At 46.9% G+C, this 20758-nt stretch overlaps 1 protein-coding gene across 15 annotated transcripts in view; it reads left to right on the plus strand.

The window, feature by feature from the left end:
• Tmem63c (transmembrane protein 63C) overlaps positions 1–20758 on the plus strand; it is a 95706-nt gene that overhangs the window by 20496 nt on the left and 54452 nt on the right. For 3 of the 15 annotated variants that reach the window (XM_013067100.3, XM_004837136.4, XM_021245910.2), the window contains exon 1: positions 10989–11131. The exons of 1 other annotated variant lie outside the window; for it this stretch is intronic. The gene's annotated coding sequence lies outside the window, so the exon portion shown is untranslated. Of the gene's footprint in view, positions 1–10501; positions 10561–10607; positions 10846–10920; positions 11132–11920; positions 15319–20758 lie in introns of those variants that run through there. 11 more of the 15 variants (XM_021245870.2, XM_087195123.1, XM_087195119.1 and 8 more) reach the window with 10 other exon arrangements.

Here is a 20758-nt window from a genome sequence, read left to right on the forward strand (position 1 = left end):
AGCACAAGGTCCCGAGTTCGATCCCCGGTACCAAAAAACAAAAACAAACAAAAAAATGATAGTGAAAGAGGCTGAGTGTGGTAGCACATGCCTGTAATCCCAACTACTCAGGAGGCTAAGGCTGGAGGATTGCAAGTTCAAAGTTGGCCTGGGCAACTTAGTGAGACCCTGTCTCAAAATTAAATAAAAAGGGCTGGGAATGTAGCTCAGTGGTAGAGCACTTGCCAAGCATGTGGAAGGCCCGGGATTCAATCCTCAGTGCAAAACACACACATGAAAGAAAGATAGCAAGGAATAATTTCTTTTAAGTCCTCTGGGAAAGGAAATATCTTGTAATCATGGTTAAAAAAAAAAAAAGAATGATGACTTGCAAGGAAGAGATAGGTAAATTTTACTAAATTAAAATTTTAAGAATTCACTCATCCAAAAGCACCATAAAGACAATGAAAAAGCAAGGCACAATGCAGGAGCAAGTAACTGCAACCTCTATAACTAATGAAAACCTTTTTCATAAAATCCTTCAAGTCAGTTAGAGAAAGATAGCCCAGTAGAAAAAATGGATAAAAGACCTAAACAGACATTTCCAAAAAAGGAACTAGGTCTTCAGTTTTTGTTCTTGGCATGTAAGGAGGTTAGAAGTGACCACTCTGTCCTAACCAGTAAAAAGATGAAAAAATTTGAAAAAGCAACAATTCTTCTTAGATCACAGGGAAATGAGGTCACAGGACAAACCACTGCCCCCCGAATTAGAGAAACAGATATGCAGGTAGACAGAGAATCACAACCCACTGGAGCAGGAACCTCTGTGAGAACCAGTGTTGGGGTAATATGTTTTAAGTCACTATGCTAAATAAAGCAAAGTAGCCACAATGAGACAAATACAATGACTCCACTCACATGAGGTAGTTAGAGTAGTTAAAATCATAGAGATGGAAAGTATAATGATTGTTTCCAGAGGCAAGGGGGAGAGGACAGTGAGAAATTATTGTTTATTGGCTGCAGAATTTCAGTTTTGCAACATGAATTATCAGGATGGAGAGCTGTGACGACTGTACATCACAAATGTATTAATACCACTGAACTGGGCATTTAAAAATATAGTAAAAAGGTAGTAAATTTTATGTTGTGTTTATTTTACCACAATATCATTATTAACTTTTTGAAAACTGATAAACCTCTGGTCAGGCTAATTAAGAAGTGTGAAGAAGAGATATAAGTTAGAAATATGAATAATGAAAGAGGGGGCATCACTATAGATCCTGTGGACATTAAAAGAACAATGCAGCTGGGGATTTAGCTCAGTGGTTCTGCTGCCTGCCTCACAAACACAAAGTCCCTAGTTCCATCCCTGGTACCATAAAAAAAAAAAAGAATAATGCTATCTAGCATATCAATAGGCCAAAGAAGAAAAAAATGACACGATCACATCAATAGATGTGTTTGTTGCTCAGCTTTCTGTTACTGTAACAAATACCTGAGAAAATCAGCTTGTCAAGAGGAAAGGTTTGTTTTGGCTCACCATTTTGGAGGTGTCAGTCCATGGCTGGTTGGCCCCATTGCTTCTGGGCCGGTGGCAAGGCAGCACATCATGCTGGGGGCAAGCTGCACACCTCAAAGCACTAGGAAGCGAAAAGTGACCTGGGGCCCCAGTATCACCTTAAAGGGCACCCCCACCCCATGACCTAATTAATCTCTTTTCCACTAGGCTCCACCTCCTAAAGTCTCTACCATCCCCTAGTTGCACTATCCTGGGACCAAGCTGTCAGAACATGGGCCTTTGGGGCACATTCAAGATCCAAACTCTACCAATGTGGAAAAGGATTTGGCAAAATCCAATGATCATTCATGATATAAGCTCTTGGCATATCAGATCAGCGGGAACTCCCTCAACTTGTAAAGAACATCTACCAATAAATGTACCATTAATTTCATACTTACTGGGAAATCTTGAAGCCTTTCCACTAAGATCAAAAAAGGGGCAAGAGTTGGGTGTTGTGGCACTTGCCCGTTATCCCAGCACCCAGGAGGCTGAGGCAGGAGGATTGCTATCAGTTCCAGGCCAGCCTGGGCTACGGGGTGATTTCAAGGCCAACATCAACTATGTAGAAAGACCTTGTCTCAAAAAAAAATCCTGAAAAAGAAAGAAAAAGGCAAGGATTTCCCTTTCACTACCACTTTTCAACATCATAGTGGAAGTCCTAGTTGATGCAATAATACAAGAAAAGAAATAAAAATATACAGATTGGAAAGAATTGTCCTTGTTCCCATATGATATGATTGTCTATGTCAAAACTGTGTAGAATTGACCAAAAAAAGTACAAAATAAAATAACAGCAAAACCCAGCTCCTGGAACTGAAAAGCAATTAAGCTGCAGGATACAAGGTTAATGTGCAAAAATCAGTTGTTTTCCTACTAATGAACAAGTGAATGTTGAAATCAAAAACATTTTACTATTTATACTAGTACTAAAAAATACTTAGGTATAAAACTAATAAGATATGTAAAAGATGTATATGAAAATAATTGTAGAACTCTAGTGGAAGTTATCAAAGATTTAAACATATGAAGAGATAATCCATGTTTATGGATAAGAAGACTTCATATCATCAAGATGTTGATTTTTCCCAACTTGATTTATAGCTTCAATGTAATCCAAATTAAGATCCCAGAAAATTGTTTTTGATTATTGATGAATTTATCTTAAAATGTATATAGAGAGCAACAGACCCAGGATAGCCAACTTATATCAAAGGAAGAGAAAAAATTGGAGGACTGACATTATTTAATTTTAAGATTAATAAAGCTACACAATAATCAAGACAGTATGGTACTGGTGAAAGAACAGACAAATACATTAATGAAATGAATAGAAAGCCCAGAAATAGACCTGCATAAATATGATCTTTGACAAAGGAACAAAAACAGAATTGAAGCAAAGACAGTCTTTTCAACAAATGGAGCTGGAAAAACTGGACATCCACATGAGAAAAAATCATCTAAACATAGACTTTACATCTTCATAAAAATTAACTCAAAATGTAACATAGACCTAAATGTAAAGTGCAAAACCATAAGACTCCTAGATGATAGCATAGGAAGTAACCAAGATGACCTTGAGCACAATGATGACTTTGTAGATACAACATCAAAGGTGTGACCCATGGAGGAAATAATAGATATGCTGGACTTCATTAAAAATTTAAAACTTCCAGGGGCTGGGGATTTAGCTCAGTGGTTCCAGCGCCTGCCTCAAAAGCGCAAGGTCCTGAGTTCGATCCCCTGTACCAAAAAGACAATACAACAAAACAACAAAAAAAATTAAAACTTCCACTCTAAAAAAAGACAATGTCAAAACCAGACTTGGTGGTGCACGCCTGTAATCCCAGCACTTGGGAGGCTGAGGCAGGAGGATTGCCATGAGTTCAAGGCCAGAGTACATAGTGAGTCCTTGTCTCAAAAATAGATAAATAAGACAATGTCAAAAGGATAAGACAAGCCATAGAATGAGAAAAATATGGACAAAAGACACATGATAAAGGACTATTATCTAAAATATATAAAGAGCTCTTAAAACTCAACAATAAAGAAATGAACAATCTAATTAAAAATTGGGCAAAAGACTTTGACAAACACCTTATCAAAGAAGATACACAGATAGCAAATAAACATACAAAAAGATCTTCACATTAGGTGGTTGCAAATTAAAAAAGCAATGAGATACCACATTACACCTACTAGACACCTATTAGAATTGTCCAAATTCCAAGCCCTGACCACGCTGCATACTGGTGAGGATGTGGAGCAGCAGGAACCTGAATTCACTGCTGGTGGGAATGGAAATAGCACAGCCACTCTGGAAGACAGTTTCATGGTTTCTTCCGAAACTAAAATATCCTTATCATATGATTCAGCAATACTACGCTTTGGTTTTTAGCCAAATAAATCGAAACTACATGTCCCCACAAAAACCTACACATGGACCTTTATAGCTGTTTTATTCTTAACTGAAAAAACTTGGAAAGAGCTAGGATTTTCAGTAACTGTATAGATAAACCAGTGCATCCAGAACATGGAATATTATCCAAGCCAGAAAAAGACACAAAGGAACAAACTTTAAATACATATTAACAAGAGAAAGAAGCCAATCTTAAAAAGCTACATACTCTATGGTACAAGGGGTGATCAAAAACTAAGACACTAAAAAAAACCAAACAACTTACTACAGTAAAAGACATTGCCAAGAATGTTAGGATAAGTGTGTTTGAAGCAAAGGGGAGTATTTTGAGGGTGATTAATGGCCATGTGCCTTTTACTGTCATAAATTTAAAAAATTTAAGCATTCACCATATTTTTAGTCACCCTTCATTGTTCAAATACTTATGGCAATTTCTGTCAAATGAAAACACTGTAGTGCATCCTCATCCACCTTATTCACCAGATCTGGTATCATGAGACTTCTGGCTCTTCCCCAAAGTCAAAAGGACCATGAAAGGAAAGATAAATATTCTGGATCTATGCAGGACGTTGAGGCAGCCACGACAGTGCAGCTAAAGACACTCAAAAATGAGAACTTCCAGAACTGCTTCAGACAGTGGCAAGAATGATGGGATCAGTGTGTGTGTTTTTGAAGTGGGGGAGAATATTATGAGGGAGATTAATGGCAATGTGTCTTTTGGTGTAATAATTATTTTTTATTTATTTATTTTTTTGGTACCAGGGATTGAACTCGGGTCTTTGAGCTTGCGTAGCAGGTGGTGAAACCACTGAGCTAAATCCCTGGCCCATTATTTTTTAATTTAAACATTCACTGTATCTTTTTTTTTTTGGTACCGGGGATTGAACTCTGGACCTTGCGCTTGCGCAGCAGGTGCCGGAACCACTGAGCTAAATCCCCAGCCCCTCTCTATACCTTTTTATCACTTTGTATATGACATTCTGGATAAGACAAAACTCTAGAGGCTGCAAGATCAGTGGTCATGCTGGGGATTTAGCTTAGTGGCACTGTGCCTGCCTCGCAAGTGAAACATCCTGAGTTGGATCCCTGGTACTGAAAACAAAGACCAGTGGTCAGGGATTACCAGGGAGGGAGCATAAATATGGGGAGGTCAGAGGAGTTTTGGGCAACAAAACCATTCTGCAGGATACTACAGTTGTTGACATAAAAGTCCTTCCATATTTGTCAAAACCAAGTACAATGCCCCCAAAGTGAAACCTAATATAAACTGCGGAATCTGGGTGATAATGATGTCAGTGTAAGGTCATTGATTATAACAAAAACGTGCTGCTCTGGAGCAGAATGCTGATAGCAGCAGTGGCTATGAAGATGTGGAGACAAGGGATACGTGGGAAGCCACCCCACTTCCTGCTCAAATTTCCTGTTAACCTAGAGCTGTGATAAAAGAAAAAGGTTATTAATCAAAGGGACTACAAACAACCAATAAATATATAACTGTGTGCCTCATCTCCTTAGCAATTCACAAAATGCATCTAAAAATCACAAAAGACACTACTAAAAGTGCACCGGGATGGTGAAAAGCACACCAATGCCAGACACTGAAAGGGAAGGATCAAGGTGCTCTCATTCCCAGCTGCTAGAGGTGTTAAGTGGACACAATCCCATTCTGAAAAACATTTTAGCATTCACTAGAAAAGCTGAAGAGTCACGCTCCCCTTGACCCCAAAATGTTACTCCCGGTCTACAGGACTGTGACATGTTTGGCACTGTCTTAGTCTGTGCTTCTGTAACAAAATACCACACACCAGGTCATTTATAGACAACCAAATTTATTTGGCATGCTTCTGGAGAAGGCCAAGATCAAGGCATTTCCTGTTTTGCTGTCTGGTAGGAGAGCTCTCTGCTTCAAGATGGGCCCTTGAGCACTGCGTCCTCACATAGGAGCAAGCAGAAGCATTAAAGGGGTGGGAGGCTGTGCAAGGCCTCTTTTGTAAGCGCCTTGATCCCACTTGTAAGAGAGTCGCCCTCGTGACCTCATCACTTTTTTTTTTTTTGGTACTGGGGACCGAACTCAGGACCTTGCACTTAAGAGGCAGGCGAGGTGCCACTGAGCTACATCCCCGGCCCAACCTCATCACTTTCTAACAGCCTTGCCTCTTAATGCTACTGCACTGCAGTTTAATTTTCAACGTGAATTTTGGACTGGACTAAGACATTCAAGCCGTACAGTAACTCACTAGTAAAAACCTGGAATTGGCCACATAGCTACCAACTAGGATCAGTTAATTTATGGTGTAATCAAACAACGGAGTATCACAGAGCAATGACAATGAACATCCTACAATGATAGTAGCATGGGTTAATCTTAAAATTATAATATTGAGTAAAAGGAGCTCAAAGTGAAAATAAATACATACTCAGACTGCATTAAAATACATTTAAAAACAGACCAAACCAGACCATATTGGTTAGGGATGAAAACAGCTGGTAAAAATGTAGCTTAAAGCAAGAGAGGATTTCCATTCAAGTCAGAATAGAGGGAAGAGGGTTGGAAAGGGATGCATCTGGGGAGCCACTCAGGGAAACTCCTGGTGATAATGTTGTATTTCTTGACCTGGGTAGGTGCTGGCTATTCAAGTGTTTGCTTTATGATTATTCACTATAGTGCTCATTTGTGTTTTGTATATACTTTTCTGTACATGTATGTCACAGAGTTATTAAAGGCTATCAAACAAAGGAAAAGTTCATGACTGAAGACAGATGCCATCTCCCAGTGGGACAAGTGCAGCAGAGCTGATTTCGAGAGCCCGGGCCTGGGGCCCTGGAGAGGGGGTCCTCATTTGGGGTCCCAGAAAAAAACCCACAGGAAAGCCATGTTTCTGTTTCATAAATATCACCTTGGGGTGAAGGGGGGTTCTTTAGCTGCATAAAATATTCATAAAGGGTCCCAGATATTCTTTCATGACCTGACCCTGCTGATGAGCCAGGGTCAAGACAGAACTGAGATAATGCTGCACAGGCTCCTAACCCAAAATCTTTCTGAAAATGCTCAGATTGGCTCAACTCCAGATCAAGAAAGCCCTCCTCTCAAGGGTCTCCAGAGTTCCAGGACAGAGTGCTTCCTTTGTGTTGGCATCAGACTCTGCCCCTGACCTCACCCACCAGAAGTTTCCAATGTTGATAACTGGTAGCGGCTGTTGGTGGTGGATGACAGTGACCTGCCACCAGTTTTCCATTTCTCTTCTTCTGGGAGAGAAATATCGGCCAAAGCGTCTGCTGCTGCTGGTTATGTGCACCTACCTGGTGGGGCCATGGTAAGTGGGCCCAGCCTGAGGCCAGAGGCCAGAGAGAGCAGAAGGGAGGCCGGAGGTCTCTGTTATGGGACAGTGAATACCGGGCTCCCCACTCTGGCCTGCCAACCTGGGGGCATCAGCTCTCACTGTGTATCTAGATCTAGGTCTGATGCCTTCTCTTCTCTAGAAACCCACAACCCCATGTCTGGTTAGACAGAGGGCACTGACAAAATGACTTTCCACCCCAATACACTGTCCCTCCACCTTCTGCACACGAAATCAAGTTCCCTCCCTAGAAGGCCAGGATAGCATGTGATAGAAGCCCAAGCTCCCAAAATGAACCCACTTTTTTTTCTTTTGGTACTGGGGATCGAACTCAGATCCTCGTGCTTGTGAGGCAGGTGGCGATGAGCCCACTTTTAAGCAAGTCTTCAGTTGGCTCTTGGGGACAGGGGATATTAGAGTATGTGGATTATCACTTAAAATGTGAATAGTGACTTGGTTCAGCCTTGAAAATACTGTGCTTGTCAGTGGCATAAGTTCGTATCCTGGATCCTATAGCAAAATCTACAAGAGTCTGACTCCTATTACCTCTAGGCCCACTGTCCCTGCCCCTGCCTGTCTAGCAGTCTCAACCAGCATTGGGCTTTGGGATGCTGGGGACATCAGTGTGGGCTCCCTGCCCTGAGCCTACAATGATCAGAATGGGACTGATGAGAGAAAGGCACAAGTGCACCTAGCCAGCTCTCCTGGCCACCCCAGCCACCTTTCCCCTCTCATCCTGAGCATCCCCAAACCTCTCATCTGGGCAGTATTCGAAGCTACCTGTAGGCATCTAGATGTGAGAATTGTGTTTGGTTCAGGAAAGTAGAAACGATTCTGTGATGGCTACCCTGGTGCATTACACATTTTTGTGAGCCCAGGTGAGTGTTTCTAGAGTTCAGGGGCCAAATTCTCAGGGCCACTCAGGGATCAGTGACACTCTGGGCTATGAGGCTGCAGCACTGCATTTCCCCACTGGGCTGGGCCAGGAACTTGGCTCCAACAGTGGAGCCCTCCTCAGCATTGTTGCTTGCCCAATGCTAGGGAGCTGTTCCTGTCAGGATCATCAAAGTGCCCTCCCCTCTCCTCCCATCCACCCTCCAATCTTCACAAAAGGAAAAGAGGAAGCAGAGGGTGGGCAGCTCTGTTTTAAGAGTTGCTTCCATGGGCAGGGGATGAAGGTGGCTGGGATATGTAGCCTCTAGCAGGTTAGCCATGGATGCAGGATGTAACCTGTGTGAGCTCCACTGCTGAAAGGAAAAGGGAAAGAAAGGATACAGGCGATTCATTGCAGTCATAATCACATCAGATCTGTTGAAATTGTTTGCAGTGAATGAAGGTAGGGTCCAGCAGAAGACACCAGGTGCTCTTCTGCAGAGAAAGCACCTGACTTTGCCAGAAAGTTCCATCTCTTTGGGCTTCTCAGACCTTTTGTGACCGTTATTGTTCTGGATTCTGCTTCCAGACAAGATATGGGAGGTCAGTAGCATATTCATGAAGACAGTAACTGGCATAGTCATTCAGAGATGACAACCCAGGGCAAGGGCACTCCTGCCTGAATCCACATGAGTGTCCCCATGGAAAGTGTCTTCAGGGTCACAAGCATTGAGGACAAATGCCCAGCCCTCTGCTATTCATTCTCATACATCTTGTTTTGTTTTGTTTTGGTACCAGGGATTGAACTCCGGAACTTGCACTTGGGAGGCAGGCGCTGGAACCACTGAGCTAAATCCCTGGCCCTAATTCTCACACATCTTTTCGGAGAACTTGCTACAAGCCTGACACCTGTATGGCTGGTGTTTAATGGTTGAGACGTTGGGTCTTCTCTTCCTCCACCACGCAGCCCACCTGGCTTTGTACAGGTTCTCCTCCTTCCTTCTGCATCCCCAACATGTCCTTGATGCCCATCACATCTCTCCAAGCGCTGCAGTGCCTGGTGTGGGTTTAGCAGGTTCTGTGATAACGCAACAGGAGAGGAGAAACCGCTCCTGCCTAGGTCCCACTCTCCCACCATGACAATGGCAAAAATAGCAACCAGTATTTACAGAGCACTTTCTTTGTACACAGTATCTTATTTGATCCTCATGACCATTCCTTAAGGTTATTACAATTATTTCCCCCACTTTGCATTTGCAAAGATGAAGCTCAGAGAGATTAAGTTCCTTATTTACATGGCCCATTTGGGACTTGAATCCAGGGAACTCAAGTTTGTGAGTGCTACTCTTGTTTTTGTTTTGTTTTTTGGTACCGGGGATCGAACTCGGGTCCTTGCTCTTGCGCAGCAGGCAGTAAAATCACTGAGCTAAATCCCCGGCTGCTACTCTTGTTTTTATCTGGTTTGTCTTTGTACCCATCAGTCCTTCTAGGGAAGTATACTAAAAGCATTAGGACAGAGGGCCTTAGAGCCCAGCCAGCCCAGCCCTGTCAGTGTTACAGATGAGAAGGAAGTTAGCTACCCAAGATTGCACAGCATGATGACAGCTGAGCCAGGCTAGATAGAGCTCAGACCCCACGGGTCTGCTGCCACTGCCTAATAAGTGATCGAAAGCCTTCCTGTGTCATGAATGAATGAATCAGTTCATGAGTAGGTGAGTGAGAGCTTTTAAATGGACAGACCTTGACAGATTCTGTCTAGTGGCTCACCCTGGGATTTTCAAGGGGTGGCTGGGGGGCAGATGCTCAGCATAAGGAGACAAGATGAGGTCCTGCCAGCCTGGCAGATGTGCTGTGCTGCTGGTTATGGGGGTCCCCATGAAAGCCCACCTGCACTCTGACCCCTTCCTATAGTGTCACATGCCCTTGGGGTTCTACTGCTTCCTCTGTGGCCTTTTTGTCACATTGCTAACAACTCTGACGGTAACTTACCATTGTAAAACAGCAGGAAGGGTGTCCCTTCTAGAGATTATTCAGTAGTGGCTTCTGTTCTGTTTGCTATGGTACTGCAAGCGCCGGATAATGTCTATGAAATAAATGTGCTAGGGAAAGGCAGGCTGTTGGCTACAGCCCCTCACTTTGCATATATTGATCTTTGGGGTTCAAACAACTGACATCTGCCCCCCAGGGTCAAAATCAGCTACCTATAGCAGGGTAGCGGGGTTTTTGATGAAACTGGAGACCCACTTGAGGAGTGTGGCCCTTTGCAAACTTGGAAATGACCCAGCCCACTCGCGGGGCCCTCCTAGGCGGGGCTCTGGCCAATCTGTGGCGCTTTCTTTCGCTGGGAAAGGAGCCGGAACTGGATACCAGCCGCTGAGCAGCCGAACCTAGAGGTGGTCCAGGGCGGGGCAGAGCGCTACCTTCCGGGGGTTCTGTATCTTTTCCTGCTTCTGGCTGGGCTGGCGGGATTGGGAGGCCTCAGAGGAGAGTTGGGGAGGAGGGAAGATGGCTCAGCAGCCACGGAGGCCCGGAGTGGCATGCCGGAGCAAACTGCAGCAAGGGACCGGCAGCCTTGTGCGTGTGCGATGGTAATTTGCAGATGGTTTCTGGTAACGACAGGATCTCCGAGGCGGAGCCCCGGTCCTCGCATCTGAGAATCCGGCCTGGGTTCCCTACAGGTCTGAGCAGCCTTGGGGCGGGGCCGCGGCTGGCTCCTGCTGGTCCCGCGGTGGTGCGGAGGGGAATTTGCTGACAGTCCCTTGCCAGGTGGTTCTGGCTCCGCCAGGCCGGCGAGGAGGAGGAGGAGGAGCAGGAGGGGGAGCAGGAGGGGGAGGAAGAGAAGGAGGAGGAGGAGGAGGACCGGCTGGCAGCTCCTCCCAGGTAGGAGCGTGTGGCCTGTCGCCGCACCCGGCAGCCCGAGCACCTCGCCTGGGGCTGGGCCTTGGCGCCGAGGGCGCAGACGTGGTGAGCGCGCGGGTGGTGCGAGCTTGGGTGGATGGGGCTGGGGCCTGGGTGAGAATTCGGGTCGAGGACGGAGTGGGGGGTGGGGGTGGGGGTTATCGTTTGCTCTGCGCTTTCTGGGACCTCGGATTGGAAAGATGGGGGCGGGGGAGACTGCGCCACAGAGCCTTGCCATGCCGGCTGTGCCCCCGCGTGTACCCAGAAAAGCGTGGACTGAGCTGCCCCCTGGGGAGGGCTTAGTAAACCGTCCTCACTGGAGGGGGTAGGAGGATGGGAGGCTCGCCTGGGGGTCCCCAGCTGTGCCTGACAGCCTGGAGGGAGTTACCTCTGGGGACCACCCCACCACACCCAGGGATTCCCCGGGCTCAGCTGCCCACTCCCTGGGCCGAAAGGGAGGAGGCAGTTGCCCCATGCTTAAGGGTGAGGGCATCGTCACCTCTGCTGTCCTCCTGGAGTGGGGTCCGGTGCCGCACTAGGTGGTCTGGGCTCCTGGGGCACCAGGGGCAAAAGATGCCAGCTTTTCCCCATGTGCTTCCAAAGAAAGGTTCTCGGTTCTATCCTCACCGTGGCTTTGAGGGAGAAACTTTGGGATTGGATGAAGGCCCTGGGGAAACTGAGGCCCAGGAGGGTTTTGGTTTGACTGCGATCATTTAGCAGGTCCACAGAGCTGGCCTCCTCTGATTCCCTCTGGGAGAGCAGGGGCTGTTCTTGCTCTCCAGACCCCTAGTCCAGTCTGGTGTGGATTTCCACTCTAGCGCCCCCCCCCCGCCCCCCACAGCCCTGCAGGGGCTCCAGGGTGAACACTGCAGGGATCAGAAGTGTCTGGGGCCTGGAGAACTTTACTCAGGAGAAACTCATCTGGGCACCGTGGTCCTATGGGCCTGTGCTACCCCTGAGGGCTCAGGGAAGGAGTGAGAGGTAGCTGGAGGGGCAGCCTGGCTCCTCAGCGTCCATCCTGTGTGTCAGCCTTGATGGAGGCCCAGGGAAACTTTCCCAGGCAGCTGGGGAGGGATGGAGCTGAGGGCGACAAGGAGATGGAGATTCTCTTTTAATGGCCAATGGGGTTGGGAAGGTGTTGGTGAATGTGCTTCTCTCAGCTGCCCCTCCTGTGGGGATCCATCTCTCTCCTCTCTTCCCTCTGTCTCCTGTCCCCAGAAGTGACTGCACTAGATCTGTTGCCCTGTTGATGAACTTTTCCTGTTGAACTTTTCCCTGTTGATGAATTGATTCACCTTGTCCTCCCTCTCTCCCTGGGGCAAATGCCCTTCTCTAGAGGGAAACTGAAGCAGGAAAAGAACGATAAAGTGTCAGAGCCAGGGCCAGCTGTCGCCAGTGTGCACATGAAGACACTGAGGAGGCACGGGGTGCGGCGGGTCGCCCAGTCTTCTCACCTCCACGCAGGTCCCCTGACTCCCAGCCCTCCCGAGGCCAGACGAGCTGAGCCGCTATGTCCTGGCATCTCCTCCTCTCCCCATAGCTCCAGCCCCGACAGGTGCCTGCTGATGGGTGTGGGAGTGGTAGGGGGCAGCCCCAGCCGTTTCTCCTCCTTTGAGATGTGCTTCTAATTTCCTGGGGAGGAAGCAGATTGAAGAGGCCACCCAAAGTCCCCTGGTTACCTTCTCAGGAGTTCGTACTTTCTATGGGCCACGCAGATCCAAAGACAGACATCTCTCCTGCCCTGGACCAGCAGCTGTGAGCACAGGCCCGAGCACAGAGGGACCCACAGGCATCGGACAGCATATAGCACGTCAGGGTGGGAGGTTTGGCCCAGCCCGTTATGCTGAGGGAAAGGAGCTGCTCTGTGCCTGGCTCAGAGGTAGCTGCTCTTCAGAGACACCCGCCGAGCACAGAGCCCTTGAAGCTGGTCCCGGTGACCATGGCATGCCTGGGCTGAGCACCAAGAATCTCTGGGATGATCTGTGGGAAGGGATGGGGTCCCTAGAAAACCAGCTGAGAACCAGCTGCCTGTGGGCTGACAGTACAGTGCCAGAGAGGACAAGACCTACTTTGAAAAGGAAGGAGGGAGGGAGGAAGAGAGAGAGAAAGAGAGAGACCCCATGTATCCAGCTCCTCCGCTGAGGTTTGTTTTCCAGGAGGAAAGCCAGTGGCCGTAGTGCCAGGAAGCTGCTGGCGTGTCACTCATGGAGAGCAAAGGCAGGGGCAGGCCTCAGAGAGCCCTGTCCTGGGGTTGTGGAAGGAGAACCAGACTTGTAGAGCTGAGGGTCTGTTCTGGACTGAGAGCCCCTACTGGCTGACACTCTGCCCTCAGTTTCCCTACCTGGCAGTTGGGTGTGGAGACACCTTCTCCAGATGGGTGGGAGGGCTTTGGAAACTTGTCAAGTGTTTATTGTAGCCAGGAAGTGTTATTCCTGGAGACTCTGGCCTACATAGGAGCCATCTGCTTCCTGCCTCCATGGAGGAAACGTGTTTGTTCCCTCTCCCAAAGATGCCCTCATCCTCTGACCAGTCAAAGGTCCCATCCAAGCTTTCAAGGGGCCTGGCCCTCCCAACACACCTTGAGCTGTATGTTGACCCTTTGGGGCTTTCCTTCCCCTATCCTCAGCTGCCTGTGATATTTAACCTATTTGTCACAATAGCTGCCCGTGAAATGCTGCTCTCCAGTGGCACGGTGGGCTTCCTACAGGCCAGTATCCTCCCACCAACTTCCTAGGAGGCGGCTGGTGAAGAAGCATAGAGATAATGGACATAAAGTGTCAGGGGCTCTTTGCACAGCATCCAGGGTACGGGCATCCACGTGGCATTCAAGCTACGGGCAGGCTCGCCTAGGGAAAGGCTGTAATGAAAGTGCTTAGGGGAAGTGCTCAGCATGGAGTGAGGTCAGCAGCTTTTAGTGCCCTGTCTTGCCTGAACCGGGTCCCCTGTGCTCCCTCTTCCTGCCTCCTGGGGGAGCAGTGGTTTTCACAGCTTATTCATAAACCACTCAGACATGGGTGGTCAACGTGAGCGTGAGCATCGTGTTCTTGCCCCTGAGTCGGTGGGGGGCAACTCCTGTAAGACAGGGTCACGGGGAGAGCTGAGATCAGGACCTGGGCCACTGGGATGAATTACGATGTGTTCTTGTTGTAGATCTATCTGGATTCCTCTGGACCAGCCAAGGGTGGCTTTTAGGGCAAACATCCTGAAGTCATGACCCATGTCCTGTTTCCAGGGCAGGATACGTACTCAAGCTGCCATGTTCCAGGCACCCCTGGAGTGGTACTGAGACACACAGAGAGGCAAGAGGGGAGAAGTTGCCTCATTATTGCCTTCTACTTCCTCTTAGTCATTAGTGATGCTCCTGAAAGGGAAACAGAAGCATGGACCCACTCTGAAGGCCAGAACCCACCCAAGTGTCCTGGGCTCCCACCTTCTACTTTCCCACCCTCTGCTCTGTTGTCTTCCCTGAGCTCCTGCAGGGAGGGCTGGACAGGGGCAGATGAGATATGGGACTGCCTTGGGCCTGTGTGCTGTCATTCCTGCCAAGTCAGAGCCTCTGATGTCCTCAGAGGATCAGAGGCAGAAAGGCCAAGACAGCTTCTAGTGGAAAGCTGAGCTGTCCCCTCTTCATCCCCGAGTGGCTTGGGCAGGAAAGACTGAAGCCTTCTCACTGGGACTTAGTCTTCTCCAAATTGTGTCCAGCTAGTTGAATGCTGGCCTCAGGCCATGTGTCCTGGCAGGAGACCAAGGGACCCTAAGGGCGCTGGAGATTCAAGGGAGGGACATGGCCCCGTGGCCAGTGAGTCAGGGCTATGGCTATGTGCTGGGTTTTTGATCCTGAGGCCTCATCACTGGGGCACCTGAGTGGCGGTGATCTGATTGACAGAGCACTGTGGGGACATCAGCCATGCTTGATGGCCCTGGGAGCATGAAGGACTGTCACGCTCACATCTGGGAGGTGTCGTCCTGCCTGCTTCATTACCTGCTCACTTTACTTCGGTGAGTCTTGTGATTGCAGCATGGTAAACTAATCCCCACTGTGTATGCCCCTGGGAAGAGGGATGGGAGAGACCAGGAAGATGACCAAGTGGTCCTGCGTGACTGAGTCCCTTTCCACTGCCTTCCCTCTGAGTGACCTTAGGGGTGGCTGGCCAAGCTTCAGTGCCAGGACACTGTGCAACAAGGGCTGACCGATGAAGTGCGTTGCTCCAGGCACTGTGAGAGCTGAGATGTTCCCTTCAAAAAAACTTCAGGTTGGTGTGAGAAACTGAAAGTGTAAATAAGGACTCAATGTATAATAGGTCATGTGAAATAGGAAGAAAAGGGGCAAAGGGGAAGGAAGTGGGAGGGCTAGGGGAAAGGATAGAAGGGAATGGGATTAATATGAGAAAATGGAAAAATAGGAACAAAATCTTTGTAAATAGGGAGGGATGGAGGGGTTGAAGGGAGGGCTGGGCAAGGGTGAAAAATAAGAAGCAAGAGAGACAATGTAAAGGTGCAAATTTCCAATGATGAATGTCATTATATTGTATACCTAAAATGTACCAGTGATTAGAATGAATAATCGATAAAGTAAAATAGGAAGAAAAGGTCCAAAGGGGTAGGGGTAGTGGGAGGGGCAGGGGAAAGGAATGAAGGGAAAGGAAAAATGATGAGAAATGGAAAAAATGGAAATAAAGTCTTTGTAAATAGGGAAGGGTGGAGGGGGTGAAGGGAGGGCTAGGAATGGGGAAAAAATAAGAACCGAGATGCATTATATAAAGGTACAATTCCCAATGGAAAAAAAAAAAGCTACATGATAAACTATGAACAAAGAAATGAAGATATATACAATTAATAAATTATGACTGATAAGGCCTAGAAAGTTTTCACCAGATCATAGGTTATAGAAAACAACAACAAAAATGCAGGTAAGAGTTTAACATCTTGCATTGTATTGCTACATACCGAAATAAATACGCAAATGAGAATAGACAGAAAAAGTTATATAAAAGCTCTTTTGTTAAAATTTAAAGTTTTATTATCAAACATTAAGTAAAGCAGAGATGATGAGACACTCATTCATAGAAAAGAACAGAGATAAAGATCATATTGGTACCAGGAGAATAAAAAGATAAAAACTTAAAAAAAACACACACAAAAATCTTCAGATCTGGGGCCAGGGATTTAGCTCACTGGCGCAGCACCTGCCTCATAAGTGCAAGGTCCTGAGTTTGATCACCGGTATCACACACAAAAAAACCAACCAACCAACCAAACAAACCTTCAGATCCCTGAGGACCGGGGGGACTGGGAAGCGGGGAGATTACCTCAGAACCAAAAGGTGTGTATGGCAAGTGCGGAGAGAGTGTCCTTCAATACAACAATCATACTATTCTGGGCCAGGGAGCTCTCCTGTTCCCAGACCATGTGTGCCCCGGTGTGTAAATGGGGCCAGACGTGGGGAGACCTTCTCAGGCACTGGAACAGTCTGGACAGGGAGCCTGGCCGGACACTGGTGCTGCTCAGTGACCCCTCGTGCCCTGTTACCACTTTTGAATCTTCTCCCTCCTAGGAGAAAGGTGAAGCCCACTGCATAGAGGAGAAAGCCCAGGCTCTGAGAGGTTGTACAAACCGTAGCCGCTCACACACACCAGCAGCAGAACCCCAGTGGGCCTGCACTGTCCCTGCAGAGCTGTCTGCCCAGCACCGAGGGCACAGCCTGGCGCACCTCTGCTGCTGCTCCCGGTTTTGCTGAAGTTGCTTAAGACAAAAGGACTTGAAGTGAAGGTCGTGCACTTGTCCCCTTCCCCTCCACTCTGGGCAGTGTGCCCAGAGCTGGGTCTGCTGAAGGATAGCTCTTGTCATGAGAGCAGGGAAAGAGGAAGGACAGGATTGTACCCCACCCTGACCGGAGCAGGGGAAAGAGACTCAGGCTTCAGGTTCCTGCAGCTTGTCCTTCGCCGAGTGGCCAGGGTGGAGGGGACAGAGAGTGATGCACAAGGCCCGGGCCCTGGCACACAGCTGTGGAGTAGAGGAGCAGAGGAGTCCCAGTTCCAGTGCTCCCCAGTGGGGCTGGGAAAGGAACCCAGGCTGGACCAGCTCTGCTCTTTTGTGAGCTGCAGAGTAGGCAGGAAGGAGGGACTGGGGCTCCTGGGGATCCTGCCATTGCTGGTGCACCCCTCACAGGCTCCCCAGGGCCTGCTGATGAAGGCCCCTCTGGGATTCAGCCCAGATGACCTTCCTCAGTTAGGCCTGTCCCCCACACTGCCCCTGCTCAGGGACATTCATGGGTGAGGAGGGGGATGTGACCGGGCACCTTGAAGTTTTACAAAATCCACACAGCTCCTTCCTCCCCTGCTCATGCCCAGCTCAGCCAAGACCCATAACTCTGCCAAATCAAATTATATAAAAAGTCATCATTTTCTGCTTCGTCCCCTGGACTGTTGCACTCCCTTCTCCCTATTCCAGCTCTGTCCTCACCTCCACCCTCATCTCTTCTTTCTTGCTGTGCTTCACGGCCCATCTCACATGCCGCCTCCTCCGTGAAGCCTTCCCTGGATCCCGGCCAGCAGAGTTCTTGAAAGCCTTTAATGCTCTTAGCGCATCGAGTCTGTCTCCTCTGGTAGACAGTGAGTTCATCCACTTGCTCACCAAGTATTTACTGAGTCCTGTCAAACACGTGTGCTCCGGAACTCACAGGGAAGGGGACAGGTAGGCGAGGAAAGGGATAATGACGACAGCTTGAGAAGGAGAATATTCTTCTATGATAATGGCAGTGTGAGTGTCAGGGGAGACTCTGGCCAGGGCTAGAAAGCTGAAGACGTACGTGCTTTGTGACCAAGAGTTTCACGTCTAGGTGTACAGTTGCCTAGAGAAGTTCACGCATGTGCACAGGGAGATGGCTCCAAGGGTATCTGGGACAGCAACACCGGAAACGCAGAAATGAGGTCTCAACTGCAGTAGTTGTGATGTCTGCAGCCATGGAATGAATAACTAAAACTGGGATATTGTGTCACAGTGAAAATAGGTGTAACTGGTTTTTTTGGTTTCTTGCTTTTTTTGGTGGTGGTCCTGGGAATTGAACCCAAGGCCTCATGCATGCTAGGTAAGAGCTTTACCACTGAACTACACCTATAGCCCCAGGGAATTTATTTAAGTTATACCTCAGTAAAACTGGTGTGTCCATATATGTATGCACACATACCCATATTATGTATTAACATGAATAAAGCTCAGAAACAATGTCACAAAAAGGAAATTGCAGAGTAGCGCCATTAGTGAAAAATGTAATTTTAATAAAAAGGAAAAAACAATATTATGTGATTTATGGGGACAAGTGTGTTCCAGAGCCTACTGAGTATGTGCTTGTGGTGATCTAGAGAGAGAGAGAAGGAGCAGAGGCTGACAGGGAAATGGGCAGACTTTGAATACGTCAGGAACACTTCTTTTCTGAGACAAGGTCTTGTGTCGTTCAGGCTCGCCTTGAACTTACTATGTAGCCCAGGTTGGCCTCACGGCAATCCTCCTGCCTCAGCCTCCTGAGTGCTGGGATTCCAGGCCTGTGGCACCATGCCTGGCTGGGAACACTTCATTTAACAAAAGAGATCTGAAGCAAAAGGGGCTGAATGGTTACATTTGTTATTTCCGCTGGTTTTATTATTTTATCTTTTTTGTATTTCATTTTTAAACATTAAAAAATACTTACAATCTAGGCTATCCTTGGAAAGGCACAAACTGTCAGGGAAGGTCTAAGAGGAAGAGGTGACTGCTAGCTGTTGAAGGAAGGTGGGAATGGACAGGTTGAGCTGGCGTGGAGGTTGGGAAAAGTAGGTACGGGTCCCGGGCTAGGTCTTGGGGACAGGCTCTTTGCCCCTCTGAAATGTTTGTTGAGTGAATTGTGTTTATCAAGCCGCTCTTCCTCTGCACCTTCTCATCCCCTTCTCTCATCCAGCACCTGTCTGTCTCTGAGCTGTGTACATAGTAAGTAGGGCTCTGGGAAAATGTCCCGTATAATGTGATTGTTTTAAAAGTCAAGCTAACCTAATGAAGGCTGGGGAATGAATGAGATGTACAGATAGAGTCAAACATTACAATGGAAAAATAACCACTAATACAGAGAAAAGAGAATTCTTGGTGGATATTGTGTTCAACTATACACAAATTCTGTTGAAAGCCAGCTGAAGCAATAGATTTCTGGGGAAATACAAGCCATCAGTTTGACTCCAAAAGAACTGGAAAATCCGTACAGACCAATAATCATGGAAGGAGCCAAGTTTTCATAAAAACTTCCTCTCAAACCACCCCCGGGTTAGACAGGTTCTAATCTCTATAATTCCAGTGTTACTTAAACTGCACCACTATACCAGGTTGCAGGGAAGGAAAGATTCCAAATTGTTCTTCGAACCCAGTGCCACATTGACACTAAAGCTTGACAAACACACACACACACACAGAAAATTTAAAAGCCTCTCATGTATGAATACTTGTGCAAAATCCATAAAATAATAATAAATAAGGAAAAATTATGAGAAATGGGAAAAATGGAAACAAAGTCTTTGAAAATAGGGAAGGGTGGAGGGGGTGAAGGGAGGGCTAGGAATGGGGAAAAAATAAGAACCAAGATGCATCACGTGAAGGTACAAGTTCCCAATGAGAAATGTAAATGTGTTGTATACCTAAAATGTACCAATAAAAGAATTTAAAAAAAAAAATAATAAATAGAAGAAGGCAGCATTATATTTTTAAAATGAATATGTGACAGCAAATAGGGATATGTTCCAGAAATATAGATTTAATATTAGAAAAACTATTCATGTAACTGAACAAGCTAATAGTACAAAAGATGAAAAATCATATAAATAATTCCTAGATGCTTTTCTTTAGTTTCTTTTTTGCTTTTTTTTTTTTTTTTGGTACCAGGGATCGAACTCGGGACCTTGTGCTTGTGAGGCAGGCGCCGGAACCACTGAGCTAAATCCCTGGCCCGAGATGCTTTTAAGATGCATATGGCCCAGATTGTAAATCTTATTTAATAGGAATAGATGGATATTCCTTAATGTGATTGTGTGCACGCATGTGTAGACATAAACATATACGAGGAAAGAATGACCACTGTTATCTTAATTCTCTAACCTTGCTGTAGGAGTACAAACCAATATAAATTTTGAAAAATTAAGTTATAAAAGAGGAGCTGGAGCTCAGTGGTGGAGCATCTGCTTAGATTGAGCAAGGTCCTGGGTTCAATCTCAGACCCCCCCCCCAAAAGGCAAATTTATCAATATTTGATAAGAGTAAGATAACCATTTGGAGGGGAAAGTCAGACAAGATTGCTAGCTGCAAAAACTAGGAGGAATAATTTTTTTAAATCCTAAGATGACCAGTAATAAATGTTTAAAACAAAAATATATAGCATTTCTGCACATACACATTAGCCTCTTTTAAAATATAATGGAAGAGAATATAAATATCAGTAAAAGTACTCAAAGTAACTAGAACTCAGTCTAAGCAGAAGTGGGGAGAAGCTGCCATGTCACCGCTGGTCACTGCTGGTTCCTGGCAGGTGGGACAGTGCCTGACCCACAGTAGCAGATGTCTGCTGAGTGCTGGAACTGGCTCACAGAACCGTGACACAGTCCACCATGACAATAGTAATCACCGATGTACCCTGGTATGGACAGCATCCCACACCCTTTGCCGGAAGCCTAACAGGAT

The sequence above is a fragment of the Heterocephalus glaber genome, unplaced genomic scaffold (assembly GCF_053883595.1).
Source record: "Heterocephalus glaber isolate CG9 unplaced genomic scaffold, H.glaber_assembly_v1.0 deba00001608, whole genome shotgun sequence".
Lineage (NCBI taxonomy): Eukaryota > Metazoa > Chordata > Mammalia > Rodentia > Bathyergidae > Heterocephalus > Heterocephalus glaber.